The sequence below is a fragment of the Larus michahellis genome, chromosome 4 (assembly GCF_964199755.1).
Source record: "Larus michahellis chromosome 4, bLarMic1.1, whole genome shotgun sequence".
NCBI classification, from domain to species: domain Eukaryota; kingdom Metazoa; phylum Chordata; class Aves; order Charadriiformes; family Laridae; genus Larus; species Larus michahellis.
The window spans coordinates 77466726-77493363 of NC_133899.1; the positions used below are offsets into that span (position 1 = coordinate 77466726).

The 26638-nt window shown below is 44.1% G+C and overlaps 1 protein-coding gene across 4 annotated transcripts in view; it reads right to left on the reverse strand.

Annotated features, from left to right (window-relative positions):
• Positions 1-26638, reverse strand: part of OSBPL5 (oxysterol binding protein like 5) — a 183192-nt gene that overhangs the window by 115339 nt on the left and 41215 nt on the right. The window contains exon 1 of one of the 4 annotated variants that reach the window (XM_074585745.1): positions 25317-25446. The exons of 2 other annotated variants lie outside the window; for them this stretch is intronic. The gene's annotated coding sequence lies outside the window, so the exon portion shown is untranslated. Of the gene's footprint in view, positions 1-24648; positions 24862-25316; positions 25447-26638 lie in introns of those variants that run through there. One more of the 4 variants, XM_074585744.1, reaches the window with a different exon arrangement.

Consider the following 26638-nt stretch of genomic DNA (forward strand, 5'->3'; position numbering starts at 1 on the left):
CTACTAGCTTGCAATTGTAGGGATGTCAGACCTTTCAGCTCATATAGACGATAGGCTCAGCAGCACAGCTTTCAGATTTCCGAGGTCCCCATTAATCATTTACCCCGGAGCTCATGGCAGGCAGCTTCATATTTTGTGACCTTAGGGGAGAGGGAATGCAATTTTTATGATATACCTTCATGTGGGACCTTTCCCCATTGACACAACAGTATATACCTTGGCAGCTGACTGATAAACCCTACCACCGCAACAGATTCATTTCAGACTTGAGAAGCAGATTGGGTCAGCTGAGAGATGTACATCTGGACTCACAGGCTCCTAGAGGTAGTGCCCAGGCTCGGTATTGACCTCAAGTCACTAGTGCGTCTGGGGAAAGGGCTGGCAGCTTCACTTTATTTAGTTTAAACTCATATATCTGCTAAAACAGTATTTTGTTTCCCCAGCTCTTGCATCTCCAAAGCTTAGTTTATTGCCAGTACCTGGATGGGAGCCCTGACGCCAGGTTAGGGTCGCATCGTGGTCTCTCTGCACGGCTCCACTCATATCACCCTGAGACGGCTTAAAGCCTGGTGCTGTCAAAAACACAAAAGGGTAGAGGAGCCTTTGTTCCACAGTAGTTACAGTTTGGAGATTGTGTGTGTGGAGGGGGCCAGAGAAAAGAAATGCAGACACATAACAAAAGAGCTTCCCTTTATAATGCAGATTGAGGAAAAGTAGATTTACTTTCCAGCAAGTCCCAGAGATAGATATGGAACAAAGGAGGGTGAATTCACAAAACTAAAGGAGCCCCATCGCACACCTACCTTGGAGCTGTTTGTAGATATGCTAACAAAATTCAGACTGATTTTCTACATTTTAATTTTCAAGAGTAAGCCAACATCTCCAAGAATCCCAACGCCAATTCAAGCACCTGAATAACATGTGGAACTATTTATTACCATGCAAGACTGCCTGGGACACAGGCCATGTTCATATTCCAAAGCTGGTACCAAAGATGGGAAAAATCAACAGCGCCTTCAGTCTTCAGCTACAAAGATATCGCTTTCTAGCGCCTATTTGTATTCAACATGAAATCAACTTCGGGATCCATGTTTAAAATGGTTTCTAACAGTGTCTGACTGAGTAGCAACATCCAGACTGTAGAAAATAGCTTTGTTTCTTAATTCAGTTTGTGCCTCACAGAGGTGGGGCATTTAGCCAGACGGAGCAAAGCCTGTACTACATTTTCCTGCGAGTTGTGCAAGGATAAGTCAACAAGTAACAACTTAGACTACACCAGCCTGTTGCAGCCCAGTAGGAACAACTTTCTACTTGCTAAGTGGCAAAATTAAAAAAAAATTAAAACTATTTAATAGAAAAAAGATCATATTAAAGAAAAAAAAGGATCAGAGCATTTCCTCACGGCTACCTATTACTCACAATATTGTTTGCACAATACACAGAGTGCTGAAGAGGGCCAATTCATTAATTGTAAATCTGCTCATGCAGATTCAGCTACAGGATGCTCTCAGGTTATCAGTCTCTGTTCCTGGTTGTCCCAGTGAAATTGAAAACAGGTTCACCCAACATTATGAAAATAGGGAAACTCAAGCCACTGGTAAAACATAACCTTTTCAGATGACAGCTGTGAGCTGCTTCTGGTCCCTATGACATTTTATGCCAAGAAGGACTTTATCAACGGAGAGCTGCAGCACAAAAAGATGATTTGGGGATTGAGGTCAGCTGGAGCTGCTCCACTAACACCTACACACCTTGCTGCAACCAAAAGGACCTTATACCACAGGTCCCATGAGATATGGGACACTAACATCCTTCCCCACATCTTGGAGGTCTGACTGTGCAGCTTCTGTGTAACCAGAAAGGGCAATAGCCTCAGAGTGGATGGAGAGAAGCACTTGCAGGTGTTCCCTGCAAAGGAAAGCCCTGGGGTGGGATAATGAGCTGCTGAGCCCTTGCCCTCTTTCAGAGACCATTAAAGGTTTTAGGAGTGCTCGGACTCAAAGTCCGGACTCAAATGCTACTCAAAGTCTCGCATGGTTAGATGTTTAAAATTTCCTGGCTTTAGAAAGGTATGAGCAAATGGTTCACATGTCAAACAATTCCCTGGCCAAGGCCAAGCAGAAAACACAATATAAATGCTAAGGCATTCGCATCAACAGTGAGACAGTGATTGCACACTTGCTGCCGGTCCTCTTCCCCCAAAACAGAAGTCTAACACTCTGGTTACTCTTTTCTCTTTTGGGCTGGTAGGGGACTTTTGCTCTCACCTTAGAACACCTTGACCCTCTCCTACAGACCAATCATGGGAGTGGAATTTCCAGCCCTACTGCTGAATTACAGAGGGCTTTGCAAAGGCACCAGTGATGTGACAGTGCAGGGGCAGGGGGAAATATCAGGACTGGGCCCCCAAATGTAAATTCTCTGAGGTAGAGCTCTGAGTTTTCATATGTCCCAGAAAGCAAGGGCCGAATTTCACTGGCACGGCCTCTGACACTATGTTAGGATGTATAAGAAAAAGAGAATAGTATGAATAGCTTGGTCAAATTAAATTCTGATCAAGCTAATGAGACTCTTAATGGACTTTTCAAGCTTTGCATGTGACATAGCCAATCAACTACAACCTATATTAACATGGAGGGGTGGGGGGAAATCCTCTTTTCTTCCCCTAAAGTTATGCTTGGACGTGAGACTTTTACTTATCTTCCGAGAAATACACACTTTCCTTCACATGTCTCATCCTGGAAACAAAAGCAGCCAGGTTTCCTTCAACTGACTGGAAAGGGATGCTGGCACATGAAAAAGGGACTCACATGACATTTTTGAGAAGGCCATTTCAAACTGGCTCAGAAAAAGCTAATCTTGTGTGCCCTTCAGTGCTGGACAGCCTGCCATTTAACAGTAACGCATCCACTTCCTTCTGCCAATCACTCAGAGTTATACAGTGCTCATGCCCTGCCTCCCAGTAAAGGGGGAAGAAACATTTATTTTTACACCTAAAAAAAAAAAAAAAAAAAAAAAAAGAGTGGAGGGTGGAGGTGGTTGGGTTTATACACCTCCTTCCACAAAAGCAAACTGTGCACACGAAGCTAATGCAGGAGAGCAAAATTATGGTGAGATAAGAACAAACCCAGAAAACTAAACCCTCATCAACTCACCCTTTCTTACCTGAAATTAATTTATATAGGGAAGATTCCAAATCCAAAAGGAATAAAGCTATTTAGAGATTAAACTTACAAAAGAGTCTGCTCTTCATGTACTTTGCTGCCAAGATAATTTTCAGAGTTTGTGTTTCCTCTGTGATATTTGTTAGTAATAATTACACTGAAACAGCACAAGAGCACTGTCTCCTACAAGTTTAGGTGTTAGCTACAAGAAAAAGCACAAATATTGTACTACAGTTTTGAGAAGGTTAAAAGCCCTCCAGTTTGCGTGGGGCACAGAAGACCCATGAGAACAAAACTGAGGTCTGACATTTGTTGGTCAGAACTCAACAACATCAGCGACCACACTAAAAATATGTCCCACTCTGCTGGGGCCAAACTTAGGAGCAATGTGATAACCCACAATACTTTAACCCTATTAATCTTCCACCACACCTGTGAAAGGCCCTCAGACAACCTGTCTCCTCCAGGTTCCCACACAGCACATGGGCCAATGACTTTAACATCTGGCTGATTTCTCCAAGGCTGCTGATGGGCTGATGTCTTTCACAAACACAAAGATCCAAACTCATGAACTGTAATTACCGAGACGGCAGATGAATCCAGATTGGGGAATCAAGTTACAGGACAGGTTTTACTCTGGGCTATCTCTTCTGGTTATCATAAGCAGTTGGACCACAACTTAGTTTCATCTGAAGGTAATCCAGTTTGCATACTCCAGGACTGCTCCACAACGTAAAATAATTGCACAGGAAGTGGAGATTACTCCACAAGTGGAGACTGTATCTGCAAAGCACAATCTGTATCTGAACAAAAATGCTACTGGCAACACCCTGAATCTCCTCCCACTGCACCATCCACAGAACAGCCCTCAACCTCAAAACTAGACAAGACCTTAAGTATATACTACACATTGGTACGTGCTATAATTCTGGTGGTACAAGCATGCGTGTAAAAATAGAGACTTGGTTTTTCTTTCCTTTCTGAGACTTGTAATTCACACGTGGAACACATCTCATCTAATCAAGACTCCGAAAATCACCACAGCTCCCTCTTGCTAACCATGCATACTGTGTTTTCACACAGGGTCCACATATGCCTGATTCATGCAGGTAAGCTGGAGGGAAAGAGCCCACACTCACAATCCAGTCATTGAAAATGCAAACGTGACAGCCTGGGCCATAACTCAAGGCAGTAAAAAGGGGAATTTAGGTTTTAGCTTCAGATGTAATGGCTCAGTGGTGGCTCTCCTAGACCCTACATACACAGCATTACAGTGGGCAGAGAGGGGAGCACGTCCTAACACTGTACCAGGAGTCCCAAGAGCCGCCTCTTGGTTGCCTGTCTCGACCACAACTCAACTGCGCCTGCACATCTTTGGTCAGCAAGCAACTAGGAAGGAGCTTTACTTCCTAGCTGAGCTTCTCAGTGTGAAATGCCCAGAATCTTTTCCAATTATACTGTGTGACACAAAGCAAAAAAGAAAAAAAAGAAAAAAATCCATGTATCACTCATGGAAAAAGACGACAAAAGCCTATTTTGGGTGACAAAGGCCTGACATTTCCAAGTGATGGATCTATGGTCTTTGTAAGGAGTCAGCCTTGCAATTTGCAGACCACATTACAGTGCTGCGAAGCTATTCACGCCAATTTGCCAATGCCGGTATTGTGTTTGCATGCTTGGCACTTCTGGACTATTCCAAGATTTCCCCCAGCGCTGACTGGACACATTCTTCACCACGCTAAGAAGGGGGTGACCCATCGCCTCAGGCTGAGGGGGAAAAGCGGATAATTGCTTTTGAGAAACACAACCACCATATTTCTGGCTCATAGGGGAACAGCTCGACCCTGCTCTCCCACCCAGCAGACCACAGCAGCTATGCTAGCGCAATGCAGCTGCACACTGCCTGGTATTTATAAGGAATTTGACATTTATGTTCTGGTTTAGCAAAGCATAAAGCTCAATCTGTTCAAGAACCTGCTTTATCTGATTTGCATTGCCCTTCTGTCCGGTTGGCTTTGGTGTATGACACCCAGCACTGGTGCATCTCACGGTGTGAGCACTCATGTTCAGTAAAGAAAGCCCTGAGACTCATCCCCAAAACTACCCAGGCTCATCCCCTACCAGGGATGCTCACACAGCTTTCTCAGAGCAATGGCAGCTTTTCTGTTCATAAACAGTTTAAAAAACCCCAAACGTCAAAACCTTAACAACAATCCTACCTTCCAAAATACAACTTTAATAGACTTAGATTCATTCTGCATTTATGCAATTACAGGGTGTGTCTGTACTCGCAGCTCTCCAGCACTGGCAGATCCCCATGCAAGTGAGACGCTCTGGAAAAGCCTGGTTTCAATTATACGTGAGCAGCAGAGTATTTCCACTTAAAAAATCCTATTGTTTGACAGCACCTTTTTGCCCCTTCAGGTTTTCCAGTACATTTAGTAAATATTAATTAAGCTCACAGTGCCTCAGTGATAGAAGGGAGTATCATCCCGAATATGGAAGAAAAAAAAGCCCCAGACCGAAAGACAAATAAAACTTACTTACGGATAGGTTAGAAAGGAGTCAAGTAGTAGTGACTTTCCCTGGATGGATCAGCAGTAAGGAAAGAAGCTGCTGGGAGCCATTTCCCACAACAAATTAACTTGGAAGGACTAATTTCTCAGGCTGCGCTGGAGAGCCCAGGGAAGAGCAGAGGAGAGAAGCTGGCAGCCAGAGCACCCACGCTGCAAAGGGCGGGTGACCCTGGGGCTGGTAGAGGCACCCGCCGGCGGGGCTGCCTGGAACATAGCAATCCTGTTTTGCAAAGGAATTCAGGGCCTCAATGTTTGTTTTCACGCTGCACTAGAAGTACTGATGGTGCTGAGCTCCAGCAACACTTTGTATTTGAAGGACCAATCTATCCAACTTGCTCTTTGCAATGAACAAACCCTTAATGCTCAGAAGTAACTATTTTTAAGGCCATCGATTCCCTTCTATACACACACTTTGCAGGAGAGGCAAGCGTAAACTACATGATGGCATTTTATATACTGAGGTCTTGTTCCTTCAGTCACACCAATGTAAGTGGATAATGAAGTCAATGAGATTCCACATCCAGGACCTTACACACTCATCTGTATAGGCAAGTGAACACACAGCAATCTCAGCAAGAAAACAGTACTATTTATACAAAACGACTATATTAAAGTGTCCCAGGTTGAGCGACACAGGACTACTTGCTCTTCTAATGCTGGGGAAAACTGTACTTTTGGAAGACTCTAGTGTCTGAACTCAGGAAAATATTTACTTTATAGCTAGGCTATGTGGGATTCAAGGTCTCAGTGTTTTCAAGCCTTGCCAGGTGCAGGGATGAGGAGGAGCGAGGCCTGAGCATTTGACCCAGGCTGGCCAACAGAATTATTTCATACCATGAACGTCACATTTGATATAAACTAGAAAGTTTGCTGCGTAGTTTCTCTCCCCCTTGATGGCGGCAGTCCAGAGAAACTCCTTGCCCCAGTGCCGGACTCCTGAGCCCTTCCCTTCCTCCCAAAGCCATTGCGCTCTCAGTGTCCGACATTTACTGTCCACTGCTGGAAGTACACAGCTTCCTATGGATATAATTGGCTGAGTATAGTTCTTGTATAGCTTATATTAGTATCTGGATTAATAGTGGTTCTTTAATATTATTGTTAATTATGTAGTCTTATCCTTTAAATCTATTCATATTTCAACCCTTGTGTTTCCTTGCTTTCCCCTGATTCCCCTTTCTGGGTGGGGAGGGGTCATCAGGTGATAGAATAATTGTCTGAATGACAATGAATTGCTATGGGTTTTCTCAAACCATAATAAAAAGAAAAAAAGCTATATATGGGAAGTACTGTATTTATACTCTGCTACAGATATTAAAATACACAGTACTAGTACATACTAAAATGGGTGTGATTACATACATAATGAAGCCAACATAATAAAATAAAGGGGCATCTCCTTGTTTAGCATCACATACCGCCTGTTCTACAAACTGCAATCTATCATGGAATGTATAGCATTATTTTTCAGCTCCTAAAATGAAATGTCACTTTCTGGATAGCCTATATAATGTATCTGCCAATAATGAGGGAGGACGGGGGCAGGGGGACATAGACATATATAACCCAAATATGAAGTGAACTGAAAATGATTTCACAGATATTGAACAAAATGTCTATGAGATGGTGTCTGGTTAGATAGACAGAAGGCAGAGAGGAAAATGACCTTGTTCTGCACAATAGAGTGATTCATATGGATAAACTAGATATACCAAATTACCAGCTACTGTATCGCAAATTTAGCCCAATCTCCAACATACTAAGTGCTGATTCAATCCTATTTGCAAAATGAGAAAACGTGGACAAAATAAAGTCAAGTCACCTTTCTGAACATGACCATTTTCCACATGGTAAAAATGTAGCAGCATAATGAGCAGGAGCCCCAGGTGGTATAAATCAGTACAGCTTGTTGTCATCACAGATGACAAAGGATACTATATTTTTGCAGTAGTTGCTCTCCCACAAGATCAAGCGCACACACACTGCTTGACCTCCTCTGGCAGCTTGTGTGCGTACGCATGCACATGGGCGTACCCACACTAAGCCAAGTTCCCCAAACCCACTGTGTTACACACCTGTGGTGCTGAACACTTCATATGAAGGGGTCTTAGCTCTACTCTGCCATGGTCCTTTTGAGGGCATCAATGGGAGAAGATTATATGGATGACAGAGTTGGAAAAGCTCTGCTTCAATTTATGCAATAAAGATGTTTTCTTCTAAGGAGCTTTAATGTGCAAGACTGTAACTTTCACTCTCCAAATAGAGCTCAAATTCCTGACCTTGGCACAGCATCACAGAGGACTTGTTTTCACTCACATGGATTAGCTGTCACTGAACAACTCATCCAAGATAATTGGCACAACCACTCCTCTTCTTCAAAGCTAGCATTTCCTCACCTATTTTCCCTTCTTCCTTCAATGAGTACATAATGTACAATAGTGAGCACCTAATGTACAACAGTGACTTTAATTACCGCCACATCAATTGGCGAGAGCGTTATCCTGAATAAAGTCCGCCAATTATATTAAGTGAATGAAAGCACGGCACAGCGCTGTATAAAAGACACCTGCGAGCGCGCTGCTCCAAGAACCAGCCGCAGTTATGCACATTGCCACGTACTCTGCCTGCCTCCTGGGAAAGGGGATGCAGCAGTCCAGGAAGACCACCTGGCACACACGGCTACCTCGCTTCCAGACTACAAGTAAGTGTGCTGGTATTGACCAATTCCTACGGACAAACCTAAATCCATGCTCTTATCTGCATGTATCAACACAGTTCACATGCCAACAGAGAGGCCTATGACCCATCCATAGTATTATCTTGGAGTTAAGTCCAATATACTTTGTTGTCCTGCAGAGCAAATGGCTTCTCTGTCACTAAAGCTACTATTCCTAAACTTGAAAGGTTTGGGGAGTGTAAAAGAGGATACTAAAGAGGTGTTGGCTATATTTTGTGTTTTAACTAGGGCTGCTATGATTTGCCATTTCATAATCAATTTCACAGTACTTGGGTTTTTTTCCCCCTTTTAAACCTCAGAGCATTGCTTTAAAAAAATGTTTGTTGGTTAGTAAAACCTGAAAAAACCCACCTTTTCTGGTCAGAGAGAAAAGCTTGGAAGTGTGCATGGAATGTAAGATAGAATTTTAAAAAATTAACAGTGAAGAAGGCTCCTTAACCCGCCTCCTCTAAGTTTGTATTTTTAAACTGAACTTCAGAATTTCTAGCAATTTCAGGATCTCCAAGACTGACAATATTTTCCTGAATATTTGATATTATTCCTAACAAATGGATGAGCCAAGTACTTTTTGGGAAGCACTGTCACAGCTATTTTGACTACACCTGTGTACTAGAGCTTTAATTTTGAACATCTAATTGTATGCAATCTGTCTCTCCAGCCTTGGATTGGTCTCTGTCTCATTTAAATTTGGAAAGAGAATGAAGAATGGCTAGAAGCTCTGAAATCAGGGAGAAATTCTGCCGACTCTCCCACCAGCAATTTTCAAAGGGCTGCAGTTCAATTCCCCACCTAACTGTGCAAACACAGGCTTCCCCCTCTCCCTCCAGCTGCACACTCCCTCCTCTTGCCTTACATCCAGCAATTATGTGGCCTCCAGAGATGTTCCTTGATTTATGTGACAGAAAAGAGGTGGGCCAGCTTTCCCTCACATCAGTTAAAGTAGACATTGGATTTTATACGTGGGACGCAGTGGGCTTGCACAACCGTGTGTGCAGAAGAGCCCAATTACCCTGGCTTAGGGGAAACATGAAATCACCCCCAGGAGAGTTCATAGTCCAGTGCCCAGACCCTTTCAAGGGATTTACATAGCTCAGGAAGCCTCCTTTGGTAAATCTCAGCCTAGAACAATTAAAAAGAAAGCAGATGACAGAAAATTTAAGTGCTGCTATTATAAAGTACCTTCTTAATTTTGAGCACACCTCTGAAGCAAGCAGCAGCAATTAAAACACCAGCCTTTGTAATTACAGCACAAGAGCCTGTCTTTGCTCTCACAGCTAGCTGTAACTGCTCTCACTTCTGGAGAGCTCTTCAGCAGCTACGCTCATCCACATCAATGCTTCAGCTCTACATCCCTCCATCCAGCTCACTACCGTCCTCCACCAGCAGTTCTCTGGGACCTGTTTGAGCAGCATCTTGCTCTGACCAAGGATAAGGACTTTGAGACGCTAAAGCAATACCAAATCTCAACAGTAGTGTGACACACCAAGCATCTTCTTTCGGATGAACTCAGGCAGCTGTAAGAGGAAGGGAAGGAGCTGGGGGAAATTTTAGCCTTCCCACAACGAAATCTTCCCTGACTTCATCCACCAAAGACAAAGTGGTAACATGGCCTGATTAGGGCCCACAGTCATTTAGGTGCCAACCTGATTTATCTATAGTGATTTCTGTTCCTACAACAGCTGTTCAAGTCTCTGCTGAGCAACTTGATTGGGAATTTTATACAGTGAATGGGCCATTTCGACCACGGTATATTACTAGCTTCTCACAAATATTCCTCTCTGCTTGAGGGAGGAATGTCCATCCATCAAACACCTTGGTGCCTTCTCTGCTTGCCACATGCTGCAATTATTTGCTTTGGCACAGTAGATCTCTGGACAGCAAGCAGGCACACTGTTATTCTCCCCAGCAACAACATCAAAAAAGGCAAGCATATAAATTATAGTAGTCTCAGGGCTACCTTCATTTATCCTGCAAGGAATGGAATTTTTTTTGTGTGCCTAGTGCTATTTTTTTTTTTGAAAATAGAAAAAAAAGACATATCACTGCTCCCAGATTTCCTTGCCCCAAGAAGGGACACTGCTGAATACACACAGAGCCAGGGCTCCCCAGTGTGCAAATAAAACTCCATGGAAGAAAACCTTTTCAGCACAAGGTACCTGAGCTCTGCATGCCCTGGGGGAAGCAGGAGAAGGTTTTCTGCCCCAATTTTACACACATTTTGCATAACTCTACACTTCTAGAGCAGCTGCTGTCTTGCGTACTGGAAAAACACCTAGTAAAGGGCACGTCCTGCTTGCACCTATGAACATGGCAGGTCCCCAACATTCTACAGGTCCAATGCATCACACTGTCAGTCCACGAAACATGAATGGCCCACAGAGAACAAGACTACAATGAAAGCCCAAATGTGTATGAAGATAATGCCTTTACAGATTCAAGCCACGAGTACAATCCATGGGCTTGATTTATTACTTGTTTCCAGTGTTTGTTTTGTGTCCCCCCTGCCCCCAGTGATTTCAGTGGGATTTAGATCAGGGCCTAAATGAATAAACAGAATTAAAAAAATAAATAAATCAATTTCAAGCTAAGGAGGGATTGGAAACAATGTATCACTTTCTCTGAAAGTATTTAGATCACCTCTCCTGGGAATGACTGCACCAAAGGAAGGGAAGTAACATATGTGTCTACCTGAGTGGAGTGCCTGAAACAGCAGGAAGATAGCTGTGGAAATAAAGGAAAGGCTCCGGACTACTGAAAGTCTAATTAAACCTTGATTTAACTGGGGCTGCAATTTTTAATCTGGATTTTATTACTACTAATAAGGAGAGCTGCTGAAAGATTCCTTATGTTTCCCTAACATCATTTTATCCAGCAGTCCCTGGAATGTATTCAATGTCAATTGGTATCTCTTCCCTGGGACAGACATCTACACTGGCAGCTTCTAGCACTGACACAACAACACGTCAACTCACATAAAGGAAAAATCACCATTAGCTATAAATATCTGAATGAAAACAAAAAAAGTGTTTCAAATGCCGTGGTATTACCCTGCCTTCCTTTTCTGTGACCATTGAGATAGTCTCTGATATTTGCATAACTGCCTGATTTATTATTAGTTTTTAAATAGAAGTGGGAGACATATCCTTGAATTACATTTATGAAGAAAATGCAACCTGATACATGTTTTTTTGTTAACAATCTATCCAAAGTCTATGAAGAACTAGTGAAAATACCAAGAAAAGGCCCGGTAAATCAGCTGTGAATGAAAACAGTGGCGGGCCATGACGTACTTTTTCCCCCACTTTCCAGAAGCTGCTCATTAAGTCCAATTTTAAGCTGGGGTGGAGACAAGCCACAGAAATTCCCAGGATGAGATAACAGTGCTATCTGATTAATGAGAAGCATAACATCAATCAGACAGACTTGTAAGAAAGATACCACTGTCATGTGTACACAGGCACCAGCATTACACAATGCGTTTGCCCCACAGCATCCTGCCCACCTGCTCCCTTCCTGTTCGGCTCAGACCTTCCTGAAATTAGGACCATTTCTCCAGTCCCATTCAAAGTTTCCACCTTTATCTCTCAGCCTCCCTAAAGATAGTGCTGGCTAAATAAAGAATTTAGGAGAGGAAATGACTGTGTTTTGAGAGAGACATACTCCAGAGAGCAGGAGGACCAGCACACAAACCCAAACAGAGCAACGCCGGATGCTTTCACAAGGGAAACCTGCATCCCTTCTTACAGTAGAAATGATCTTAGAAAGGAAAGAATGACTTCCAGATGGAAGTCATCCTAAGAAAAAGATACTAAAGTTCAAGATTTCTATACTTGTGTGCTAAATGTAAACCCTCAGGGGTTTTCTAATAAGTCTGTTTAGGTATCCTGCACACATTTGCTGTGTGAAGAAGAGCAATGTGGGGTTTTTGTAAAAAGCAAGGACAGAAACACACTGTTATTTTGCACAAGAACAATAAGCTTTAAAAACATTTAAATTTAAAAGGTTAGAAAAGCAGGCATGAGTGTGATTCCCCATTATCCCTTGGGATGGCAGGAAGCTGGGAATGCTCCTTCAGCCCTCACACAGCCAGTGGCTCACTCCAGCTCCATCACATTTCAGCATTTTATAATGCAGCAGCCACTGCCAGGACCAATATGTGCGGAGTCCCAACACATACAATGCTCTGTAAAAAAGTGAAACCCACTGAGTTGCCCAAGAGTGCTTTGGATAACTTCACTTTCTGAAATAAATCCATTTCAACTGGATCTGGCTTGTTTCCGACACCAATTAATAGCAATATTGAATTCTTGGGCAGATAAATATGCAGCTTCTGCCCACTGGACTCTCATCTAATGACACTGTAAAATGCTAAAAAAAAACCCCTGACTTAGCTAGAGACTACACATGCTATTTCCCCAAATAAAGGCCGTTCAATACGCCCTTTTTTGAAAGTATTTACATTCAACTTCATTTTGAGGGTGGTTTGGCAGTAAGAACTGCAGCACACAATTCCTCCGTCCACTGTAGCCATATAATTGTTATAATTCAGCTTTCTAGGCATGCCTTCTTAGATATCTACAGAGATGCTTTAAGGAGGGGTAGCAGCAAATGCCCTGTTACAAGAGAAACAAGCCAGCACTCCCCTACAAGACACTTTTGTTCATTTCCTTTCACAAAACTACACCAGCTGTGCTGCCTCTTTGTGCAGAATAACAAACTACCCTAATTCACAGCACTAATACTCATCAATCTGCCACAAGTGCCTGCTGCCCCCACAAATAGTAACCCTGCAAGGAGCCAGCACCTTTCACTTCAAGCTCCCACGCGCCCACCCAAGCTCCCAATCGTGGCTGGTGTTGTGGCATCTCCAACTTGGCTGCTGATGCTCATCTGCTGCCGAATCACTACTGTTATACTTAAGCCACAGCCTTGCCTCCAACTGTATGATTTCTCTATCAGTAAGGGCTGTTTGGGGGTTACAGGAAAAACAGTACTGCAGTTTCAAACTGAGGCATCTCAGAGACAAAAATCAACAGGGAAGCTTGGAGGCAAAGAAAAAAAAAAAAAGGATGCATACCACTGAATTACTGTATTTTGGACATAAGAGGATTCATAATAGGTAACATGGAAAACCATTGCTAAAAACTAGGAATATATAAGATCTTGTAATCCTGAGAGCAGAGAGAAGGTTCTAGCTGCCTTTTAAATCAATTTAATGACTCATTTTCCAAGTATCAATTTCTGATCATTTCTTTTCGCTACTGTATCAAGGCACACTTTTTTCTTGCATCTTCATTATAACCGGCTTTAGGAAAGGACAAATCACTGGAACAGGGGCCAGGGGCACAAAAAGGATGCTTGGGAAAGCTGCTCTAACTTTTATTTTTATACATTTGTACCAGTTGGTAATTCATCTTTGACAAAGCTGTGGATGGCTGAGATTTTGTTGCAAGGAAACCACGCTCTTTTTAGTAATAAGAACAATCAAATGCCATGATTTGTAGGAAGTAACTTTTTTCCTTGACCTTTTTATTACTGGCAAAATGTCAGTAGATTATTAAAGTGCAGAGAGCACAATCTATGATAAATAACCTTGTGTTGCCACATACCAGACCAAAACGCCCCCTCCTCTCTGTCCAGACACATACCTTAGTTTTCCAAAACGGCTCTGATTTATAAAGAATTATAGATAACCAACAGAGTCTGAATGCCAAGTGCAATACCATGGGTGAACAGGGCTTGCTCAATTCCTGGAATAATAAACAAGGAGGAGGAAGGAACAAAAAAAGCAAGAGCCAGAATGCAGCCTTACTTCTTATATGTGGTAGCTGCGCGCAAACTTTATCTTTACCTGAAATACAGCATCATGAGAAATTGGCAAGGGCCCAGCAAAAAACCACAAGACTGTCTCCAGGTCTTAAATCAACTGCAATGAGAGATTCAAGGTGTTCAACCTACTTAACTAATCAAAGACACTTAAAACATCACCTGATCATAGATTGCAATTACTTAGTGGGAAAAGATGTCAGAAAGCTGGAAAAATGAAGCTACAAAGAAGCCAGATGGGAGAGAAAGTACACACATTTTACTGTAAAGATAATTACCCTTTGCACACGTTGCTGAAGAGCACAAAAGAATCATCAATAGAAATTAAAATGCATTGCATGCCTAAGATACTGTAATTGAATCAGAAGTTACTAGACATGAGGTAAGAATTCCAGGCCAGAATCCCATGGCTTGCAGATGCAAAGTCAATTGAGATCAATATGACTGTTACTTCTGGCTTTAAAATCCAGGATGCAAAGAAAAGCTGAATTGTCCAAAGAGCATACTCCAGCCTCCTACCCGAGCCCACTTACTCACCAGATAAGCACCTTAGGAGATCACCATGCCAAGTGCTGCAGAGTCTTTCTCCAGGCTACCCAAGTGCTGTACCTTGCTGCCCCTATGCAAGTAGCAGGGCAGCCTGTGATGGGCAGTTCGTGTTGCTTGTTAAACATTTCTAGCCTCCAAACACTGCATTTATTCTCCACTTAATTCTTCTAAGGTCCATTTCCAAATCAGCCTGAAGAAAAAATTGTTTTACTGACTTCAGTAAAATAAACCTTTTTATTATTTCATATGCCGTTTCATTTTCTGGTACTCAAAACTAAACGGTACAGATATTTACAGTACTAGGAGTCTCATATGCAGCTCATCTAAGATAGCCTCACTGAGACAACGGCGTAGAGCGCAGTAGGATTGCCCATTAAAAATACTACGATATAATTCAAGGCTTCCTGTGGGCACTGCCTATGCATGCAGCTTAGCTCATTTTCACAACGTTATTAAGAGCTACACTACTTAACTCACCATTTAATTTTGATGTTAAATGAAAGCAAAGAGCATAACAAAAAAAGTGGCAGTAGAAAAAAAAAGATGGTCCTGAAGATTTCCCACTAGCTTTAAGCAGAGAGTAAACAGGCATACTCTGGCTGGGACAGGGCGGGCAGACAAGGCCAAATAAACCCCCAAAGAGACAAGAAAATAACCCCCCCTCTCCCTACCCTCATAACAGAGTCTTGTAGGCCAGCAGCACAGGAGAATAAATTAAAACCCAATCCCAACACTTACTTTCTGTTCATTATTTTTCCAGTGCAGACAGAGGCACAGGGGTGCAAGCAATCTCCCCACAGCTATACGAGGCCTGTGATGGAAGCAGGAACTACCACCGATCTCCTGAATCCAAAGCCAAATGCCCCAACCACAAAATTATCCTACTTTCATTGCCTCAACCTGTCTGAAACCAGAAGTACCAAATTACTGGGGGAGGGAATGAGGAAGGGAAGGAAAGAAAACATAACATTTATGGGGAATATTTCTGACCCACCTAGAAGCAGACACTGCTTACATTGGTGTAAGTCTCCCATATTGCAGTCCAAGGAATTTGGAACAAGGATTGAACTTTTAGTGCTCAAAATACTCAGCTTTCTGAAGTTCAAGTAGGGCTGACACTGACCTTCTAGCGAATCAAGCAAAAAGCCTGGATTGCTCAAGAGATTAAATAATTCACACACTGCCTTTCCCTGGGTGTTCACATCCAGCCCAGATCACAAGTGTCACGTACAGTCACGCGTACTCTTGATGATAGACTTTGAGAGGTAAGAGAATGGCCCAAGCACAATTCCCAGAAGACAAATGCTCGTATGGGACAAGTCCCTGTGGAGGAGCTTGGCAGCAGTCTTAGCAGGACAGCAAGAGTAGCCCGTGAAGGGAATACTGCAGAGAAGTGGCGTCTTGGACCCCAGGGTACAGACAAGGGGACACACTTTGGTTTCCCCTTGCCAATTTCAACTTCTGAAGAGCCGGTGAAATCCTGACCCAAATAAAACACTTTTATCCGCATGGAGAGGCAGGGTGTGCTTACAGCGGCTCCACATTAAAAGCATAAAGATGACATTCTCATTTGCACCAAACATGCCAAAACAAAGAGCTGGTCAGATTTCACACAGGATACACAGCTCTGAACACCTTATGATTTGCTCAGGCACTCAGACCGTCCGCACAAGCTGCCCACAGCTCCAGCCAGGGAAAAGCAGCAGAGGCAGGTGCTGGCGGATGGCGCAGGGAGATGGTGTGCACCCACTCAACCAGCCTGGGGACCTGAGCTGTTGCAACTTGCTACAAGCAGAAAACAGCAGCAAATTACACCTTCCTATCTAACGTAGGTGAAGCACAGAGGGGAGCCGTGGGGAGCCTTTGGGGAGCCGTGCTACAATCCAGTGCCTTCAGAGCTGACTCCTGCAATAGCATTTTCCGTGCAGTGCCCCTGCTTACGTAGCTCCAGGCTTGGCTTGAAGGTGCAATCTGCTGCTTCACTCTATTTCCACAGCCATTTTCACTTGGAGTGCCTGCTGTTTCCTTTCAAAAACTGCTGCGTCCCTGAGGTACAAAGGGCAGAATGCTCTTCTAGCAATAGAGAGGGGAAACTAAATTATTAAGGACCACATTGATGCAGATTTTCTTTCTGGCTGGAGCAAAACTAAATCTCTTCTTTCTTCCCCCGTTGTGGCTATGGTAATAATGCACAACTACTCATTATCCTCTTCTTAACTAGAAAAGCCCCTTTCAATTTAGCACTTAATATAATTATGGCAAATTAAATAGTGTCTAGAAAAAAGTCTTACTTTTTCAGAGCTATTATCTCACCTCTATGAAACTCTATCAGTTAAAAGTGAATCTAGCTATTAAACTATAAGGGTTTGTATCTATTCAGTGAGCAGAAGTGAGATGTTCAGCTGAAAACTGTTCAAATTCCATTTCCAAATTCAATACCACATCTCCAAGGGAAAACAAGAGAATCTCATTAATGACAGCACAATGTTCCTTTCGCATTGCGGAGACAGTACTTGAGCATCAATTCTCTGTTCACTTTCATTCACCTCAATGAAGTTTCTTTTTCCTCATATGAGGAAAAATTTGCATTTTATAAAATAACAAAAGCAACTTACTGCCTCTGTGTGCTTTCAGCAAAAGTTCTCTCCAGCTAGCGATGTATTGTTAATGTGATTTCTCTGAGAGACGCACAGGACAAAAAGCACTTGGCTGCCATGCAGTCAATGAGAAAATACACAGACTTCAAGAGGGTCAGGTTGTCAAACACAACAGAAGAGATCAAACTAAAGAGGGCAGGAGGAAATCAGGTAAGAAGCCATGCGCATTTACATGCCACCTAATAAATACATGGTGATAAGTGTTAAGACCTTGGAAGATCCAGTTCTGCAAACGCTGACTCACGCAAACAAGTCCCTATTTAGAGCAATCCCACTGCAGCCAAAGTGATTTCATTTGTGAGGACAAAGTGCAGACGTGGATTTCATACCTGTTCACATCTCTACCATGGAAGGATGTGAAAATCCAAAACACAGATCTTTCCTAGAAGGTCAGTCTGTTTAAAGCAATTCATTTCCACACTGCTACTCACCAAAAAATAAAAAATAAATAGACAAAGCATCTACAAGGGGTATCCAAGAGAGGCTCTTGGGAAATGGTTATTCTATGCTCTCATAAATAAATCGAACACTGGCTTGGTAATACTTGAACTGATACTAAAGCATTATTTTTAACACAATGTAAGCGTACCAGCCATTGGGAATAAAATATTAAGCAGGAAATATCTTTATTATATTGTTGTTCAACAATTGGGAGAACATTAGCAATAATTAGCAGCGGGCACTAGAACTGCTCTCTGCTATCTGTGCATCTTGCGGGTAACAGTAAGGCTTATATTAAGACAATGATGTCAGCTGACGACAGCTTTATAGCAGAGAACAGCATATTGTGCGTTTCTGGGAAAAGGAATCTTTAGCACTGTGGGGATTATTGTGGTTAAATTGCTTCTGAGTCACAGTCGGTTGTTGCTCAATGTTTCCCACTTGGTCCCTGCCTACCTTTTATTTCCTCGTGAGGATACCCCTGTTCAGAGAAGAGAATAAAACTGGCACTGTTGCACCCGCTCTTGTAGCTAATTTAGAGGAGTTATTCAGTATCTTTCTTACACAATGGGGTTATTTTTATTTATATTACAGAGCAGCCCAGCAGAAGCCAACGCCACATTGCACTAAACATTGTGTGAACTTACAATAAAAGATAGAACTTGACACCAAAGAACTTGTAATCCCAGTAGACATAAGAAGATGAAAAAGGCACGGGAAGGCCAGGCTGATGTTAACACAACCTGGTCATGTACCTTTTCGGGACGCTCAGGAATAGGAGACCCTACACCACGCTTCTCAGATACGCTCGTGGCAAGGGGAGCCTCCCAGCTTCTCAGCACACCTCACTCTCTTGGAAAAAAAAGCTTTCAGCACCTACACAGAGGGTTTCCACATGCCAGAACTTGAATACCAGCTTGGAAAAAATGAGGTTAGATGCCTGACAGTCTGGGCCTGGTTTACACAGCCTCCAGCCCTGTCCACAACTAGAGCTCCCCAAGTCTACTGCAATGCATAGATGTATGAATAAAAGAGTGCAGGTATGCTAACGTGCCTTCCGTGACCTGGAGTCCAGAGAGAAATTCAGGTGGTAACAGCAGAGTGATTACAGGCAATAAGGCCTGGGTGGATAAGTCAAAAAAATATAGGGCCTGGTTTGCATTTGCTGAACCTGAATGAAAAAAAAAAAAAAATCCATTCATATCCATTCTTATCAAACTACATCTCCTCTTCAGTGAGAGATGTTACAAAGACAGCACAAGACGAGGAGGCTGGGCCAAATTAACTGACATTAAAATTGAAAGAAGAAAATCTATTTTAAACCAATCTCAAAAATACAAAGACTGTGTATTTCATGCCTACCACACCTATGTCCTGCTTTAGATTGACAATAACAGAGCGCTCCATGGAAAGCAATTTAAATTACTGCCTTGCCCACTAGTGCTGTAATTTGTATGGTGCATTCAATGTTCACAGAAAGCCTTCATAATCCAGGTAAGGATTTACAACTTTATGGAAAAAAACAAATAATATTGCTCAGACCTGAACTGTCTTTGACCCACATATGAAAGAAAAGGTCATGAAATAATCTGCAAATCCTGATTTTTTGCCTTAGTAAGGTAAGGGGAAAAAAACCATTCACTGTATCAGCAACTGTTAGGCTTGCAGCATTGCACGAGGTTCTTTTCAACGCAACACAGCAAGAAAAGGCAGAAAGATTCATCTTATGAAATGGAAATCTCATCTATTTGCATCCATGCCAGGAGCCTACCAGAACAACCCCCCCAGCCCAGCATTAATTCCAGTGGCAATTTCACATTCAGCTTCTAGGGATTTTACAGATGAGCCAGCGGCAGCTCCCTCAGTGAACTGTGCAATGTTTGATACGGTGTCAAAAAGCCTCGGTCACCTCCTACAACTGCATAAAAGTGATTATCTCCTGATGCTGAAAGTCAGACCAAAAAGAAAAAAGGCAAAAAGAAAAGATTAAAAAAAAAATAAAATAAAATTCTTCTTTTCATTCTGCCAAAATTACCCACAGTGAGTAATAGTTACTCGTACCACGCAATGCAGCGGAGTTCCCTTCCTCTCCTCACTGGGACATGGCAATTTTTTGCTGTGAGGAGAGAATTCCCTGTCATTATAATCTAAGAAAAAGAGCAAAACAATTGAAAAGTGCAACGCTAGGGTAGGCTTTGCCCTCTTAACTAGTATCAAACAACACAGGTAACAAAAGCCAAACTGTCTGCAGCACTGAAGGTGGGAAGGAGGCAATAACACACGAACGATTGTCTGGAACGAACTGCATTAGCATGGAAATTAAAGTGCCTTTTAGAGCAATCTCATGTTTTTGCAGTGAGAAAACTAAAGGAGAGCTAGCAGGACACTGTTTTTGTGCTCGAAGTGCCGAACTGGGGTGCAGAAGGACCAAGTTCACATTCAAGCTTTCCACTCAACACAGAGCTAGACGTTTCAATGCCTCTCTTCCACATCTTATAGAGATAAGCGACAAGCCTGCTTTTATCTTAGCCTCTGCTGATCAATTCAGACAGCATACCCTTCGGGACTCTACTACAGTAGCATCCCGTTTTGGGAATACACACAAAATAGCTATTACATTAGTCCTTGGGGGTACAATTTCACATTGATTGATTCACTGACAGATTAGACAGGATGAAGCAGGCAGACTCAGTGTTGGTTTTCCCCCCCCACGCACACAAGGGTAGCTGCACATGTCCCAGTTTATTAAGGACATGCATATTTCTCTTTTGCCTTTAGTTGCTTAATTTTACACTGATACTATAATTATGTAAATGGTAACCGAGTTGCCAAAACACCCAAATTCACACAGCCCTATTAGCCGATTCCCAAAAAGTCAAAGCTTGGCTTAGAGTTTAACAAAACACATTCAAAAATTATTATCTGCCAGCACGATAAGGTTTATTGATATCAGCCCACAGCACAGACCTCAGTGACACATTTCAAAAAGGAAGCCTAGGTATACACCTAGCTCTCTATTAAACAAGGAGGAGAAAAGCACCTTTTCAATCTAGAATTTGATTTACAGATCTGTAAATCCTTTAATCCAAAAGGAGCACAAAGGAAATAATGGCACAACTTCAACTGTAGCTCTACAAACACAATACAAAACTATCTGAGATTAGAGAACAAGGGATATGCCCATGTTTTTTTATCCAGGTTACAAGGGGGAAAAAAAAACAAACCAAACAACCAAACCCAAACACACAGGGGACTGGACTATTTAACCTAAAAAAAAAAATCCACTTCTACATCACTCTCCTTTTGTGATGGGAAGAAACCATTTAAGGGTAACTCTTACTAGCCTGCTGTCCATTGCTTCCAATTTTGTAGAATATTCCCCTTTAATCCCTTGATCTTTTCGCATTACACAGATACATACACAGTACCTAGCGCCTGATGCAAGCAAGATACCCCTACACCTTGAAACAGTATTCTAATAATTAAAAAATGTGGAAATTATTGAAGCAGTCTTGGCTTTTGAATCCCTTAGTGAAAAAAGGCTCCCGGTCAGCAGGCATTATTTTGGCAAGTTTTTGCTATTTCCTGGCTCACCTGAACTCACATTTCAAGCTTGGGAGAGAGCATCCATGAATTAATTTTGCTCCCACCATCTCCAGAGTAGCAATGGACAGAAGCATTTCAACAAGGAGTCTCAGAGCTGCTACTAATTTGCAGGCTGTCTTAAAATATACAGTATACTAAAACGTGCTGTGTCCAATTAGTATCACAGCAGATGCATGTGGGTAAATTTTGCACACAGGAAAACCGCTCCTGAAGAGTAACCCATCACCACGGCGGGGGCGAGACATGAAGGCAGCAGGCAGGTACAGCAGGAAGATGAGATTGCAAAACCAGGGCAGAGTGTAGGCAGGTGTGAGGGGAACCACTTGGGATTTGGGATGAAGTCCTCAGCAGCTTATCCTCTGGAGCAATCAAGCAGCAGACGGGAAGGTCTGGGTAGGATGTATGCTGCTCCTTAGTGCTCCACAGAGGCTCAGCAGCTGCTTGTCAAAAGGGTGTTTTTCAGGGTGGTTCTCCTTCTTCCTTCATTGCATGGCCATAAAGAGCCACTGTGGTGAGGAGAAACTGTAATTTAGACATAGCCCTGTACAATTAAATGCACCACAACCACACTGCTCCATAAGGAGGGCTGCAAGCTCCACACGCAGAGGAGTTTGCTCAGTCTCAGAAGCTCGATGCTCTGGAAAGCAGAACAGAAACACCAGCAATGACAGTCAGCAGCCTGCACGAGGAGTAAGCAAGGCCAGCTCCACACCGAGACAGGCTGGCGTAGCAGGTCACTGTCATTCTTGCCCAAACACAGATGTATTTGGCATTTGGATCAACTGTTTCCATTCCCTGAGCTGCATCTTGTGTTTCCTTTACCTTAGTAACCACAGCAGGCATGCACAAACACCTACAATGTGCTGCCAGAGATGTCTCACGTTGAGGAGTGGAGGCGTGAGGAGCAGCATTTCTGGCTGAGAAAACGCTGCGCTATTAATGCTCCAAAGGCAGGGAGGTCAGGAGAAGAAACACTAAATGCAGCTTTCCCCCCACCAAATAAAACAGGAGATCAAATAGCACAAACCTGTGCAGTTGCAGAGGGAGGTCTGTGCTCCACACCTCAGAAGCAGCAGAACCCTGCTGACACACTTCAGGGCAGTCTCATTTTTGGCCTCTTAAACTCATGATCCAGCCCTAAAAGATCTTTGCCACTGGCAACCTGACAATCTTACAATTGCCTCCAGCAGATAACAGGTCCCTTGGACATGAAGTGAGTCTAACCCAATTCAGATCAGCTTAACTAAAATTTTTATCATCTATGAACATAATATGAATCATTTGAGTCTAAGTTTTGCTCTGAACACAGCACGCTGACTTCAAACACTGCCCATTACAGATTACAGGAATGGCTCTTCCCTAGAGATATCTCAGATTCCAAACTGCAGTGCCATGTCAGACACAGAGCCCTTTCCCCCCCCCACCCCCCCCCCCAAGAAAGCACATACCTAACATAATGGAAACTGAACCACCTGTACTGTACAAGCCCCCCTCCCACTCACCTGATGAATCAGCGTTACAATAAAGCACATGGAAATTAAATTAAGTACCATGAAAAGATTACAGCAGTAAATCCGCCTTTCAGTTACATTCGTGTAGCACCATGATTAAATCATTCCCTAGGTTCACATTGTCCACTTCAGACCAAAACAGGCTGTGGGCAGGACTAAGGCCTGCATTTTTTCCCTTGAATCAGAGAGTTGCCGTCCCTACCTTGGATCAATAGCGGTACAAAGTAAACACTGGTGCTGCACTGGACTCCCTCACTGCCCCACATCTTTTTGGCCCAGCTCAGCTGCCACCTTCCTCACCAAGATGGGGTGAGCATACTCTCAGGGCCACCTACCATCCCACCGTGAGCTGCCCTGCAGAGAACACCCATTCTCCACTTTCGGCAAGAAAACTTACCACGCACAGAGGGGAAGCTGCCGCAAAGCATGACTTGAGGCTTATCTCCTTCCCTCCCCACTCACAACTCTTTGGAAACTTGCTGCCAAGGAGGAAAGGTGGCAGCTGGGGACACATCCAATGCAGTGGCTGCTCTATGCTGTACAGACATTGCTGAATACTATTATCTTGTGCATCAGTGCAAAGAGATGGAAGGAATATTTTGACAACAAAGATACTGCTGCAGCTGGATGAAATGAGGAGGTGACTACACAGCTTAAAGAAGTTTCCTCCTCACTTATGTTAAACAACTGTTTCACACTACAGCACTTTAGGTTTGCGTAGCTCTCAAAAAACATGGTTTCTGATCCAGCGCACAGTTGTATGTGCTCATATATTTATTTTGCCGGGAATGCTGCCTCACTTCACTTAGTCCAAGCTAAAAGCATTGCCAAACTCAGGTCTACCTGGTTTTTAGACAGCAATGCAAATGGTCTCCAGTATGGTATCTGTATGAGCGCCTATAGGAAAGGTAACTAATATCCCCACTTACTTACACGTAGCAAATTAGCATCACTGCAGACAGTCTCATGACTATTTCCTCACCATCCTGGAAGAAGTACATTAAAAATGGGTTCCACCGACCAGATAAGCCCACACATCTAAAGAAACGATGTCACCTTGACACCCTGCAATCCCCCACGCCACGCTGGCTACACACTGGCCGTCCAGCCCTGCCACGCAGAGATGCCAGTGGGTGTGGGGGAAGCACCCCACAGCTCCCATCGCCAAACCCCAAACCGCAACAGGCACGCACAGAAATGGCAAAACACCCTCGCTACACACATCCTGGGCACAAAGCATGGGCAGAGGCTGCAGGGTTACCTTTCCCGGAGCTGCCAATGCTCAGCCTCTAACCGAAATCACGCTGCTCATAAAACGACTCTGGGGTACCACGTTACGCTTAAAAATAGGCAGTCTGGCTGCGCGGGGGTCAGAGAGAAGGGCTGGCTTTGGGGGCGGAATGGATTTATTGGGGTGATTGAGGGGGGGGGGGGCCTGTATTTGCTTTTAGAGGGTATTTTGGGGAGGATGGCTTTTGGGGTATTGTGGGGGGGCGTGCGGGGGGGAACTGGCTCTCTGCGGGTAAGCGGCTGGGAGACAGCCGACCCACAGCCCGGAGAAGGGGGCAGCCCGGCGCGTCTTACCTGGTCGGGGCGGCCGCCTTCAGCACGCCGCGCCCCGCCGCCGCCGCCGCGCCGCCCGCATCGCCGCCGCCAGGACACGCGTGGGATGGGGTGGAGGGGACACGCGTGGGCCCCGCGGAGCCTCTCCCCCAGCGGCACGGAAAGCGCGGAGCGGCGGGCCGCGGCCGGACAGCTGCTCGGGGGAGGCGGCGGCGGCAGGAAATACCAAAAGACTGATCCAACCACGCTAGGGAGGGAGGGAAGAGAAGGGGGAATAGAGGAAAAAATAGAAGGGGAGGAAAAAAAAAAGGGGGGGAGGAAAAAAAGAAAGGAAACGTGCAAAATCCGGGCGGGATCGGCGCGGCGCGGAGCGGGCGCGGTGCTCGGCTGCCCGCGGGAGCACCCCCGGGACCGCCCCGGCCTCTCCCCACCGGCCCGGCCGGGGCTCGGCTCCGTTTGGTTTGTTATTTCTCCCCCCGGAGTTTGTTTCTTTCTTCTGCCTGACACAGGGAGAGGCTGAAGCCAAGGCAGTGCAAATGAAGAAAAAAACCCAACAAAACAAACAAAAAAACCCTCCAAAACACCCCAAACCCCTTAAAAATAAATCATGCAGACCACCCCCCAGGCAAGCAACTACCCATCCTTGGGGTTCACTGATGCCATGTGTAAGGTGATGGAGAAAAGTCAACCTGGGGAAATCGCCACGCTGAAGCCCTCCAGCTGCAGGAGCACTTTGTCTCAGCATCCAGCCATATGCCTCCTCCGACGCCGTGACTCAAAGGCGCCTATGCAATATGCAGCCCTGACACGAAACCAGGCACACTCCCAGCTTCGCCTGTGCATCCAGAGTGAAAAATCAATCCCATGGCAAGCACAGACCCCTAAGCTCCTCCAGACGAGGAGGACAGTCCAATCATCGCATCCTTGGCCACAGCCTGCCTGCCCCTCGGGGGAGGCATGACTTTACAGGCAGTACAACATCTAGTAAAACATCACAAGCATAAAACGACCCAGTCACACGCATTTCACTGCTGCTTCCTCTCCCTTCCACCCTGCGGGTCCCATGGTTCAACGTGGGACGAAGAACAGGAAGCCAAGCAGGACTTTACATCTCCTTCTTCACCATGGGAAAAGGTAATGACAAAAGTCCACCCAGACTCAGAGTAGCAGAGTTAAAAGTCACCCAAACTTTCTGAAACCAAAATCACATGAGGGGATAATGTGACCAGCATGCATGTCTGACTTTCATCGTCGAGTCTGAGTCACCCACAGACAGCCGAGCCCTCGGTGCAAAGAACAGTGTGGAGCTCAGACTCAGGCTTCTGAAACCAGAAGTGTTAAACCCGATGCCTGAAGTGCTCTGCCACCCCACCCTTCAGAGAAAAAAAAACAGATCCTTTTTCTCTTTAGTGTGTGCAGCCTCTAAACCCAGACAAAGACCCACCAGTTCTGATGTTCCTCATGCTACCCAGGAAGCCAGTTTCCAACTTTAAAGAGTAACACCTCATTAATTGAAAAGGTCTCTCAGATCTAAGAGAAAAATCCTGAATTCATCCAAAGCTGCAAGCTCAACTTGGACATGGACACAATTTCTCCTGCCTACAGCAAACTACAGCCCATCTATAGACTACAAGGCTTCACCCTGCATCACTTATATCCACGTACCTAACGTTAGCTAAGAGTAATGGCTGATTTTCTCCTAGTGAGCTTGGTGGGACATAGAACAATATGTACTAGAGCTAGCTAGGGGCACAGCACAGTGCTGAAGAAAAAATTCACCATCTATTTTTGCTCTTTCATAGAAGTTCTAGTACAAAGCAGAACTATAAACAGATTATAAACTAGACTATGGACAGATCACACAACCTAAACTATCCCTGCTATTTAAGAGTCACCATAGCCCTTCTCTACCTATTAAGTAAGCCCTGAAGCACTTGCATAGGCAGGTAATCATTAGATTCACCTGTATTTGTAGTGATTTCTGTCATCATCTGCAAGGTGTGGAGAGTTA